Source organism: Topomyia yanbarensis, chromosome 3, assembly GCF_030247195.1.
Source record: "Topomyia yanbarensis strain Yona2022 chromosome 3, ASM3024719v1, whole genome shotgun sequence".
In the NCBI taxonomy this organism is placed as follows: Eukaryota; Metazoa; Arthropoda; class Insecta; order Diptera; family Culicidae; genus Topomyia; species Topomyia yanbarensis.
The window spans coordinates 326,389,035-326,401,345 of record NC_080672.1 but is presented as its reverse complement, the minus strand read 5'-3'; the positions used below and the strand labels follow the sequence as shown (position 1 = coordinate 326,401,345).

The 12,311-nt window shown below is 39.4% G+C and overlaps 1 protein-coding gene across 1 annotated transcript in view; it reads right to left on the bottom strand.

Annotated features, from left to right (window-relative positions):
* The window catches only part of LOC131686735 (neurotactin), a 143,222-nt gene that overhangs the window by 52,027 nt on the left and 78,884 nt on the right, over positions 1 to 12,311 (bottom strand). The window contains exon 3 of the mRNA XM_058970672.1: positions 3,837 to 3,903. The gene's annotated coding sequence lies outside the window, so the exon portion shown is untranslated. The remainder of the gene's footprint in view (positions 1 to 3,836; positions 3,904 to 12,311) is intronic.

Genomic DNA, 12,311 nt, shown 5'->3' with positions numbered 1-12,311 from the left:
AAATTTCCTAGAAACATCACACAATTTATTTTTAGGAGGCAATGACCGACTCTTGGTAGAAATACTTTGTAAAAGTCAATTTCCTCATTCGAAATTCCTTGTAAAATATAGTTTCACATAAGCACAGTTGTTCTAGGACTCAAATGGAACTCAGAAAGATGCTCGGAGCAGAATTTTATTTTTTCATATAACCATGTCCAACTCTATTACACAGTCATTGTATGCTAAACTATAACCGGTTGCCCAGTACCAGTACCAGTAAACCAACTGCCGTAACCAAAAGCGAAGTGACAACGATTACGTCAAATACCTCCAAACCAACAATCAACACCACCAATAATCGACAAATGCCGATGAAGACGGATTTACTACAGCGACCCGTAAGAACAAATACCAAATTAGAACATCCGACCATGAACAGCATGAAAGCAGTACCGATGACGACATGGACGTGAACGGCAACGTGAGAGAAGGCAGACGGACCGACCCGCACGTCACAGAGGACAACACAGCTAATGCATCACCGCCAAGAAAAAGGATTTCAACACGCATAAGCGATCTGCGCCAACAAGACCCGACGGACAGGCAATAACTTTGTGTTATTCTTTTCTTTTTACATCTTGAAGAACCACGAAAGATCCACGGCTCAGTAATGCTATCGCATTGATCTGTGTCAAATAAATTAGAAAAAAAAGAGAAGCACCTAAAACTGTAATAGTGCATAGCGCTAAGTATTTAAAATGCTTGAGTAAAAGAAAATACCAAAATTGTAAAAATAACAATAGCTAGATTTGCTTCTTTTTTTAACAATTGAACAATTTTGTTATTCACACTAAAATTCAAAAAACAACGAAACCTTTGAGATATCCGTCACAAAACAAAATTCCATTGCAGCATCCTGTTATGATTTGTGCGTGCACAACAGCAGTGACTTATTTTGAACCTTTTTTTTCTAACGTCGCAATTTTACAGCGATCCTAATAATCTTTTTACTCCGTCTCACTGCTCTGTGATGTCTTCCAGATTTTATTCGCGACATAAAGAAACCACTACCATACGTATTCTCCAAAGAGTAGCAGCTCCAGACAAATCTAACTGTGAGCTACAAGGAAAAAAAAGAAAGAAAAACACACAAAAAGAAAACGGCACGTATGAATACAAGCAGAGTGATACACTAAGGAGGAAATGGTTGTTTAAAGAAAACGGGTTAAGCCTGCCGACGACACTGACTGCCGCGTGCAATCAAAATCAATTGAGGCCGAGCTAATCCGGAACGGGCGGAAGGATGAAAAGGAAGCCTCAGTGCCAAGGTTCGCCGGAATGGAAGGTGGGGAGATGCTGGTGTGTACAAGGTTGACTCTTGAAAGAAATGTGTTTATTCTGTCTGCCTAGAAAGGTTATTGGTCTTGTGACATCCTTTTTACACACATTTTGGATCCACCAGTGCAGAGCGTGTCGTGCATACTTCATTCATAATGAATTGCAATTGACAGTGGGGAAAAAGTTGGGATACAGTTTAGGTAGGGGGTTTCAACGCCAAAATAAAAGCACTACAACTTATTCCACTATCCACAGTGCTTGGAGCAAGTGTTAAAGTCAACACTCCACTGGTTTCCATTTACGGGCGAAGGAAACACAGAATATCTCAACCAGCTGGGTCCCCCCTCTTCAGAAAGGTCCCGGTTGGTTGCTCGGGCCGGTTCAAGAGGGCCAATTGAGACGATAATTGCATGAATGGCATAATGCAGGGCATCGACGAGAGTCCAGAACTATATGCAATGCACTTATAATAAGGTTCAATGTGAGAGACGAAGGCGAGACAGAAACCGAGCCAGTATTGTTGTATCATATTGGGGCTACATAATGTTACAAAATCTTTCTCGCCTTAACAGAAACATACATTCGAGGCAAGAATAAATTAATGTACGAGTGAATGAAAGACGACCCCTGTGGGATGGGGAATCATATAAATATGTATATTTAAAGACATAAATGCATGGAATGCCCGGCTCGGCGTCAATAAATAATCGTAGCATAATTCATGTATGATTGCGCATAATTATGAGCTATTATCAGTCTATAAATGGATTGAGAGGGAGAAAAAATATTAGGAAAAATCTGGGTTTGATCTTTTGAGGTCAGCTTTGATTATGGCCTACGGGAACTGTCATGCAGGCGTTTTCAATCACGAGATGAAAATCGACTGAGGCAATATATTTTTAATAATAACAAAAACGGCCAAATAAATTCGAGCATGTTGGTACTGATGAAAAAATATTATATAGGCGATTAGAATTAGTAACTTCGGATCAGAAGATGTTTGCGGGAATTAATTTTCATACTTCATATGTTTTACACTTATTATTATAATAACTAATCGAAAGACGCTAAAATGCTACTAGCATACACTTTCGATACATTATTAACATAAAAATTAGAGGCGGGCATGGTGTAATTGGTAAGTCGATTGTCTTGTACGCAGCCCGCCTGGGTTCGATTCCCAATCCGCGCTGGCAGAGTTCTACAATCTCATTAAAACAAATGGAGCACTAACCGCCTTCTCCTTAAGAGCATTAGGTGACAATCGCCCAAGCCAATTCGTACATTCCAGCCAATCGCTTCGGATTCGAAGTCCATTCGAAAAATTAGAAGTTCTAATCAACTTCGGATTCAAAATTTACATCACTTGAACTAGCACTGCGTATTCATTTGCATAGGAACCTCACGGTTGGCTATCGCGCCGCAATCTCGCGATGAAATGATGCTGTGCGGGTTCAATCTTTTCCCGGTAACGGGGATTATGTTTCACCGGAATCGCAGGAAAAAAAACTGAAAACATAACCATAACATGTGCATGTTTTGCCGTGTACGCATACTGTTGTTGATGGTGATGCTGATTGTGGGGACCGGGAAAATAACATCAAAACAGTTATACTTATAGTCGGCAGCGTGTATTACGCTGACAGTTGAATTGCAGCACTTGCGGGGATCTGTAACAAACAACACTCGCGCGTACTGCATAAGCGTGGAACATAAGGGAGAAAGGACAACTAATAACAAACTGCGGCGCGGACAAATAGTAGGTAGGTAGGTAGGTAGCAGCATACCAGCGAGAACTTCCTCAGCAAGTCGCGGCTGCTTTGCGTGTGCGCGTTCCGCCACCACCATCCGCCCGCCGCCGTTGCTAGTGCTGCGAATAAATCATTGTAATTATGTTTTAATAGCCCCCGGGGGGACGTGTACCGTGTTTCAAGTTAGCGCTTTCTCCGGTTGGCATGATTCTGTAGGAAGGTAAATACGTGAATGCATTCGATTCGAATAGCCGTGGATGCGGACACACGAGGATCGTTTATGTTGGCCGTTTCTTTCAGCCAGTTCTGTGGCTTTCTAGGTGTGAATTTTTACGATGACTAAGGCAATTTCGTATGCAGCACTGTAGTGGCCTTCCTGTGTGCGGTTATAAGGGCAGTAGCAATTGTTTCGGTTGTAAAAATAATTACTCGTCCGTTATGCTCATTGATGTAAGACAGATGTTCGTTATTGTTCGAACTTCAAACCACAGTTACGCAGTGGGCTTTGTTAGCATTTCCGAAAACAAATAATGACATGCAACGTGTGGTACTACCTGAACTGGTAAAGTTCTACGTGACGGGTTGTGATCATAAACCGTCTTGCGTAAATAAAAAAAAGTTCGAAACTAGATTCCTTTCATGTCGTTCATGTAGTATTATTATTTTTTTAGAGCTGCTGTTGTAAAGGGGTGATGGGAGGTTGGCCAACGAATGAATGGAATTATAGCTTTTCCGTATAAAAAATAATAAAATGATTATGCATACCTTTTGTTCCTACTTTACGAGTAGGTTTTTTGGCGTACGCGGAAATGATCGTCGTTTTGCTCCAAACCTGGAATTAGGACAGAATAAAAAAATTAGTCACTGTAGGCAAGCAGAATAGCAATTGACATTGATTTTTGGGTTAATGTTAAATGTGCGACGGATCGATGATCAGCCGTGAATCAATTATTCGCGTTAGGCTAGGAGTTCATATTTTCTATATTGAGCATAGCCGATGAACCGATTGGAATTGAAGATACGAACTCATCATATCCTAACGAACTGCCACAACGTGTATCAAAACGATGCTGACGTTGTCAACAGCTTCAGAATGGATAACAATTTTTAATTCATCGTAGTTTTCGAAATATTTCACCGGTCAATGAAACGTTTCAATTTATGATAGATTCAGTTTTATTTCGTGGTACAACATTCTTTTTCAATTTGGTAAAACGGCACCAAATCAAGAGGAAGTAGAAAAGCAAAGTAAAGCCTTGAAACTACATTCCGTCGCGGGAATGGACAGTATATATCGACAACGAAGGCCGCGTCGGGCCCCAAAGGCTGGTGTTACTGATGGACCCTTCTAAATCTAGTTGTTTAAATCTTGAACTGTTGATGTGTCTGTTGATCGGTGTCTTATTATAGCGCTTTTATATAAATGAACGAATTCCAGAAACAAAAATTTGTGACTGTGGAATATTAACACAGCAGTGATCGATTTAAAAGGCTTTCCTGCCCGTCCAACCTTAAGCAATGTTGTGCATCTGTTGATAATAATATGACAGGTAAAATGTGATCACTGACGTACTCATATAGTCTAATGGCGAAATCACAACACAGTTCGTTGCTAAAAATAACCGTAGACACGACAACGAACAAATACATGATTTCCATCTGTATCGAAGATAGTGCAATAGAAGTTCAACTACATGACCTGTTGAACACAATAAAGTTTTAGGTCTACTTGGAGAAATTTCTTTTCTAAAAATAAGTACCAGTGTCGGAGTGTGTTGGAGATGAAATAGTACCACTTAAGCCATGGAAAACTTGTAAGTCTATCGTCTGTATTAGTCTCTGGCTCACTCATAGTGCCACCAGGGCCTTTGAGAGCCGCGTCGGGCCGCAAGGCTTGTATTACTGCCGGGCCCTTTTAAACCTAAGCCCTCTAGTTCAGTATGAGTTAGTACCTCTTCAGCCATGAGAAACTCGTGAGTCCGTGGTTTCTACTAGTCTCCGGTTGAATCATATTGCCACATCCACAGATAGCGTGCCAGACAGGTGAATTTCGACAGCTTCATATTTCTATTAGCTACGAGTTTTTCAATTTGCGGGTACTCAGGAATCAGAAATAAGTAGCCTCTAGCTTATATGGCACGTTCCTCATATTGATCGGAGATTTGTGTCTTGTCATGCATCGTCCTTTCATGATTTTCCTGACGGGAAGGATTGGGGAAGTGGTAAGGTTAGGGGTAAAGAATATACCCAAGAGACCACGAAGCATTATTTAATGGCTTTAGATATGTATGTTCTAAATTCGCATACAAAACATATTCTTTACGGCTTCATAGTTCTATGGAGATCATTAAAGCACACTTAGTGTCGGAAAAGACGAAAGAATGTGCCATAATAGAGCTAGTTCAGAAGCACCTTAATGGCTGTGAGCAATGTTAACATAGAGCTGTTTTTTTAAAAAAAACTTCCCTTCTTTATCGACACAGCAAAAGAAAAAAATACCTTTTGATAACGTACCCATCCTTCCTCTCTTCTTTTGTTTCACATGCCGACTGTTTAAATTGCCGATTTAGTACCTATAGGAATGGGATTCCATCTAGCACTATATCGACATACACATCATACTAAAAAGCTGTTGTAGATAAATGCTATGAAGCTTTTATAGAAAACTCTAAGTCCAAATAGTCCAAATATATAATCTTATTATAGTGCTTTAAGACACCGAACAATAACAAATATACCTATACGTTCCAATAATCACCTAAACTTAGGGTTCGTCGCGGTTGCGGTAATTACCGCAACCGCGCGGTATTTACCGCACCCGCACCGCAAAAACTGCGGTGCGGTGAGACACTTTTTCCCGCGGATGCGGTGCGGGAAATGGCTTTTACCGCGCGGTATTACCGCAACCGCGCTTCAAAAAATAATTGATAAAGTCTGCAGTCTGCATTACAAAGTGAATTAAAACTATGACTTTTACCATTTGATAAGAACGCAACTAGATTTATTTTCTGAACGAATGCTTAGCAATGTCATTATTAGGAAAATCCCTCTGTCAGATCGTTCGAGTTTTACTTATTACCCTATAATACAGAAACATGATAAACATTTACTTGCTCTAATTTCCATAGACTTGACATAAAACATACTGTTACTAAGAAATAAAATCTAAAGGCTGTGTCCAATATAATTTGGCACCATTATTTTACGACATATTTTGAAAACTATTTATTTTATACTTCAAAGAAAAAATTTACAAACGAAGCTTTTCAAATACATAAAACACAAAATCCAATCATTGAAAAACAATTAAATTGTAATGTCAAATCCAATTACAAAATGCATCATTTCTCCCGATTCCTCTTGGCAATCGAATTATGAATCATTTTCGATGACATTTTCTCAACTGTGAATTTTGATTAATTTGGAGAACTTGAAGAACTACTAATACTAAGACTTAAAAACAATCCAAAGAATGTAATTATCATCATCAAACCAAACGAATTTGAAGGAATTTTTTTTCGCGTGCATCTATTGTTCGTCCAATTGGGAATATTTTCTACCAAATTAACAAATAATTTTTTTCAGTTAAGAGTATTTTTTAACTTTTTGAAAGTAAAGCTTTCGAAGTTAGTGTAGAGCAGTGCGATTTTTTTGTGTTTCTCAAAGTCTCCCTCAAGGCCTCCCTTCATATTGTGAAAAGTGTAAAAGTTAGCCCAAATGCCAAATTTTGCATAGTTTGGACAGTTTTTGCGTTGATTGTAAATTTATCTCGAAATCTTAACGTAGGAGTTGGGTATCATTTACATAGAATCTGCATACAAAGTTTGAAAGAAATCGGTTAAGTAGTTTTTGAATGGCAGGTAACATCGCAAATCATGTTTTTCCAGAGACGTTCTACAGAAAGCTTCGTCACCGAGTCGTTTATCGATATTTTTGTAATGAAAAATTATAGCATGTTATGGAAATGATACACTATAATGTACAAAAGTTTTGATCAATTCGCTTTATGCAGTTTAAAAAAATCGAGAAAGTGTTGTTTACGCCAAAACCCTTACCCCCTTAATAAAACTTGCAAAGTTGAATATTTTCATAAATGTTACATTCTTAGGAGTCCGTCAAAGTTAATTTTCGTGTAAATAAGAATAACATTTTATTATATATGGATATACAAAACAAATGAATATTTGTTTTTGAGCACAATTTTTAAAATACATGATTTTTACCGCATTACCGCGCGATGCGGTGCGGTAAATGCAATGCGGTTGCGGTAAGCGGTGCGGTTTTATTATTTTTTTGCGGTTGCGGTGCGGACTATCCATTTACCGCCCACATCCGCACCGCGACGAACCCTACCTAAACTCGTATGCCTTCCTGTAATAAATGATGATGCAATAAACGTAAAATAAAAATGCAAATTCTGCACGATTCTCTTCTAGGTAGAGTTTAGAATAAACCGAATATACAAGCAAATCTTCTCACAGATCAGTGATCAAACGTATACCACATTGAGATGAGCTTTTCGACTATGGATAGAACCCCATTTTTATAGGCACTAAATCGTCAATTTAAACAGTCGGCACGTCAAACGAAAGAAGAGCGGAAGGGTAGTGTGTTATTTAGTTATTTTTTCTTTTGCTGTATCGATAAAGAAGGAAAAGTTATTTTTAAATGGCTCTACATTAACATTGCTGACAGCCATTACGGTCCTTCTGACCTAGCTCTATTATGGCACAATAAGTGTGTTTTAATGATCTCTATAGAACTATGACGCCGTAAAGCATATGTTTTGTATACAAATATAGAACATATCTAAAGCCATTAAATAACGCTTCGTGGTCACTTGGGCGAGGCCCAAAATCACCGTTCTATCTCAACACAATGCACTTTTAGAAGAAAAATTCCTTGAACGTGCTATAAAAATACAAAAATTATCCATTTTAATCACCGGGTAATTAAGGTCAGTCTACCTTCTCATCTCGCCCAGAGTAGAAACTAAAAACCGTTCTGCTATAGATACACGGCAAAAACAACTGCAGACGAATTGAGTTGCTGTTGATTTTTGGAAATGTCCTATGAGACCAGCTACTCGGAAAGTGAAACAATTACTAAATGTGCAGATTGTGCTCAGTCCGGGAAAAGTTAACCTGCAAATGCACCATATCAAACATCAATGGGCACAGTCGTTTGTTTCGCGGAACAACGTGCAGTACACCAACGAAAACTACCACGTTAACAACATCATCCCCGTATATATAGGCAAGGACTCTAAAGAGATGTGCTTACACGAATTATCTCCACACGCCCCGGACATCGTGATTAACAAATTTATGTCAAGCTACGGAGAAGTGGTTTCCATAAGAGATGTAACTTCGCATTTTCCCGGGTGTCCCTAATGTTGTTCTTGTGGTGAGAATGCTCCCGTAAAATCCAACTTTTTCATACGTAACCATTTTATGCGGATCAACCGAAAATGGGATGATTCATCAGACAATACTGGTAAGGCAACCATGGTCGGATCCTATGCGCGAGTTATATAAAAAGACACTGCACCAGGAAAACTTTGTGCAAAAGCAACTAAGAGCAGCTCACCTACTATAACTGTAAACAGCACACCGTTATATTATGCCAAACCACAAGCGGCTACAAAACCAATATCTACGGATCTGACCGTAACAAATATTCACTCAAAAACAATCACGCCCAGTGTCTCCAAGCCAACAACCGGCACCACCAACAAAGAAGCGAACGTAGAAGAGGACGGATGCGTTTGTCCGTGCGCTCGTATTTTTGTTTAACGCTCTATTGCTTTCTTCGAAAATACTTTGAATTGGCTTCTTAATATTTTATAGTGTATTCCGTAGATTCAAACAATAAAACTCGGTTTTTAACTTGTACACAAAGTAGGCAACTCCCTTAAGAACGTTTGTTTTAACCTTTACAGTACCAAGCTAAAATTTTTCTGAAAATTTTGTTTAAATTTTGCTCTCATTTCGTCAATTTTTGACCGAGTTGGATGGAACTGGCTTTAAAAGATCTGGAATTTAGCCCAGTTTCTATATACCGAGTAGTGTTCAAATCCGTGAACCGGTTCCGGAATTAATCCGAATTCCCTTGGGGTATATCCGGCATCCCAGTGGGGTGACGGACGAGTTTTGAAGAAACATCCCATAAATTTAAGTAATTGTATTTTGAAATGTGCTACATATGACTATTTCCCATTGATCCTTCACAATAGACATGAATTGGACCAATCTTGGCCACCGGAGAACTGTTCCGGGAGAACCTAAGAAAATGTATATATTTTTCTATCATTCCAGCGATTTGGGTTCATAGCTTTATACGAAATGCGAAGTTCTTCCAATCATACGGTTCTACAGCTCCCTCAAGGCCATTCCGGGACCGGTTCCGTACGGATGGACATTTGACGCCATTTTGAAAACCAAGATGGCAGCTTTCGGTTACCACAAAATAGTGAAAACCACCATCAATATGGGTGTTATTTGAAAGAGAACGGCCAGCAAAAGCCGGAAATTGATAATTGACGTCATTTTGAAAAGCAAAATGGCGATTTCCGGTTACCACAAAACAGTGAAAAGCATCATCAATATGGGTGTCATTCGAAAGGGAGTGGTCAATAGAAGACAGAAATTGAATTTGACGCCATTTTCAAAACCAAGATGGCGGTTTCCGGTTATCACAGTACAGTGCAAACCACCACCAATAACCGTAAAGCGCTAGCGATCAGCAAAAGCCGGAAATTGGTTTTTTACGCCAATTCGAAAACCAAAATGGCGGGTTCATGATCCAAAGAAACAGTGAAAACCGTCATCAATATGGGTATCATTTGAAAGGGGTGTGTCAGCAGGAGACGGAAATTGATGATTGACGCCATTTTGAAAACCAAGATGGCGGCTGCCGGTTTCCAAAAAGCAGTGAAAACTACCATCAATATAGGTGTTATTTGAAAGGGATTGGTGAGAAGAAGTACGAAATTGATTGTTTATGCAGTTTTGAAAACCAAGTTTGCGGTTTCCTGTTACTGCAAAACAGCGAACTCAGCATGCTACTGTACGAAGGGCCAAAAAGGAATTGCGTGGTCGGAAAGTGACTTCGCTTACATGTACTACGGAAGCTTTTGCTTCTAATAACAAGACCATATAAGCCAATTACAATGTAAGCCATTGTTATAAAAAGTAGACTCAATAGGTGGGGAGAAAATCCTGCGCAATGTTCACGAAATGTTAGCAACAAGAATCTGGCTACTCCACTCTTCCTGCCCAAATCGTTTCAATCAGGTGGCTTGATGGTCCCTCTCAATTCCCATGTATTCTATGTAAGGGTCATTCCACGCGCAGTGATCAAGGCACGTGTAATCGACCTTCACGGATTTGAATCAAATTTGGAAGAATTGCTCATCTAGGGCCAATATATAAAAACCCAAATTTTTGTGTCTATTCAATACCCCTCGGGCAATGGGAGCACCCCCCACCCCGTTTTGGCAAATTGTCAAAACCCTTGATTTCCTTTTGAACATATTTCCGGTTCTATTTACTCTAGAACCAAACCGTAAGATGGGTTTTGAAGAAAATTGTTCAAGGAGTTTAGAAAATATATTAGTTCTTGGCGGCAGTGCTGCCAACTATCCGATTTTTTCAGCAAAATAGCAAATCAGCGATATTTTGAAGCAAAAAAACGCTATTTCCCATATAAAATCGCAGGCGCACAACAATAAAAAAAAACTAACTTGAGTATTCTAAGTTCACACATAATTTATCGTGAAGTAGACGAGAAATTATGAAAATTACGTTTTTGGTTGCTTTTTAGCAGATCAGGGTCAATTTTTATGACTGATTTTCTCAATTTTGGCCAATAAAAATGGATTTTTATATGAGAAAATCCGAGTTCTTCCCTTCAAAACAGTGCATCTCAGGATGCGCTCAAATTATATTGAGATTATAAGTGTTTTTTATTTAAAAATATCTACAGAACACGATGGCATTAGAATCTTCAAAATTAAAATATTTGTAATAAGAAACAAAAACTTTTAATATTTAACTGAAAAAAATCGCATAGTTGGCATCACTGCCGCAAAAAGTTAAGCTCCTTGAGCAATTTTCTTCAAAAACCATTTTTCGAATGGATTCTATAGTAAATAGAACCGGTGATATTTGTAGAAGACACCTAATTTCTATCTCTCTCCGTTGAAAAGTTAGTGTTGGCGCCATCTATGCGGTCACAGGTGGCACTAAAATTTTCTAATCAAGACATAACTCGTATTATGTATTGCAATTCTTCCGAACATACTATTCAGCTAAATCTAACCATTATTCTACAAAAATGTTTAGTTTGTTAGAACCTAGTACCGATACACTACCACGCACTGCTAGGCCCCATGCAAAACTGACTAAGACACCACTTCGCTAAAAGTTTAATAACTTATTTTAACAAAGCCGAATTGACTAGCAGTCTTCGACAAAGTTGTACACAATTAAATTATATTTCTTATTTTCACTTACAGTGATAATTCGATGCATACTGTGCCACCTAGCGGTGAAAATGCGAGCTAGTGGGTTTTCTTCATATAAATTGTCGAAAAATCCCATACAAACTTTAGGGACGTTGGTCCGGTAGCTAGACTTGTCCGATTTGCTTCAAATTTAGAGCAAGTACTCCTGGTGGGACTAGGAATCGACTCAGGGGTAGGCCGATAGGGGTCACGTCCTTACAATCGTCGAACGGTTTTGTGTAATCAGATAGGTGTACTAATTTTTGTTTTAAGTTTGTATACAAGAAACAAAGGGGTTGGATAGGCAACCGCTCTCCTCTTGCTGCAATAAGTGTGCTGGATATGCTACACATAGCTATGCGGCGGTACGGTTTTTTGGTGTTGGTGTTTGTTTTTTCGTGTCGTGGAGAAGGCGGCCATCGAGGTTTTTAGATAGTGACGGACCACGGCATCGAACAGACGCCCCGAGTTTTTTTTGTTTTTCCGGGACAGTTTCCAGCCACAATAACCAGTGCGGTGAAGTGCGCGTGTGCGACGGTGACAATCCCGTTCGAAAAGTGCCGACCCGTGGTTCGGGTACTCAAGTGTTTTGGTGTCGGGTCGCCGGAAAAAGAAGCTAAGCGCCAAGGAGCAACTCGCTTCCCCGGCTAAGTATTAAGGACCCAGAAGACGCCTTTCCGCTCTCGCTGTGAAGGATCAGCCGAACGAGCCTAGCTCTCCTTCACAGCTAAACA